Genomic DNA, 1,353 nt, shown 5'->3' on the forward strand with positions numbered 1-1,353 from the left:
GAGCTCTGCCTTTTCATTAAGAAGAAGAGAATCGGCCAGTTTATAAGGAAAACTGGCCGAAAACCGATACATCTACGATACACGCACACGCTAGCCCCGAGGCTGCGCACCACTCGAGTCGACGACACTGTCACCCAAGTGACCAGAGACGACAACCTACAACAGAACAATGGGCTCCGGAGCCGCCGCTCCGACATCCACACCGGCCCCGAGGCCACGCACCAGCCTAGTCGCTGGCTCCGCCTCCCTAGAGGCCAAAGCCAACACCCAACGCACACGAGATCTCCGGCGCCGCCGCACCGGCTTCCACTCCGGCCCCGAGGCCGCGAACCCACCTAGTCGATGACCATGTCGCCCTCGCAACCAAAGCCAACCACCACTCGAAGGAGATACTCGGAGCCGCCGCTCCGACTTCCACGCCGGCCCCGAGGCCGCGCACACGCCTAGCCGACGACGAAGTTGCAAAGCCATAGAGCCACCGCCAACAGATGAAGGATCGGACTTCCAAAGGCGTCGCCCCCAAGAGGGAAGCGACGAGGAACGCCGCCGACGCCCACTTCGGCCAAGGCCGAAGTTTGGGTTTTCACCCGAAGAGCCCGTGGCTGAGATGACGAGGGAGGTGAATGGGCTCCACGACGCCGCCTCCAACAAGGGAACGACATCCTAGGACGTCGTCGACGCCGGCATCGACCGAGGTCGAGCTAGGCTTTCACCCGGAGCTCACCAAACCCATCTTCACCACAGCCAATCACCACCGGCGGTGGCCGAGCACTCTACACCGATCACCACCACCACCGCCAACCACCTCTTACACGGCAAGCAAAACCACCACGGCACCACGCGCCGTCATGGCAGCCCCGCACCCACCGCCAAGAGCGGCGCCGCCGCGCCGCCATCCTCCCTCCTCGTTGCCGTAGCCAACGCAGCGCCGCCCGCAGCTCGCCGAACTCGAGGTTGACCACCACGCACCAGATCCGGGGTAGCCTCGCCCGGATCCGCGCCCTGGACGCTGTCGGGACCCGCCGTAGGAGCACCAGCAAGCTGGGAACACCTTGAGCCGCTCTCCCGCCGGCCGCCACACACCAGATCCGCCGGAGCCCCGCCCGGATCCGCGCCCGCCCGTCCCGTGCGACGCCGCCGCGTCGCCGTCCTCTCCCGTGGCACGCCGCCACCGCCACGGACCTGCAGCTCCCGGCCGGAACCGCCGCGTCCCGACCAGCCTGCCACCCGCGGTGGCCCGCCGTAGCAGCCACCGGCCGCGCCAGATCTGGGCTCGGGCCCCAGACCCGCGCCCTCCACGCTGCAGCGCCAGAAGAGCTCGCCGGTGCGCCACATCAACCCCGCCACCGCGTT

This window comes from Triticum dicoccoides, chromosome 7A (genome assembly GCF_002162155.2).
Source record: "Triticum dicoccoides isolate Atlit2015 ecotype Zavitan chromosome 7A, WEW_v2.0, whole genome shotgun sequence".
Taxonomy (NCBI): Eukaryota; Viridiplantae; Streptophyta; class Magnoliopsida; order Poales; family Poaceae; genus Triticum; species Triticum dicoccoides.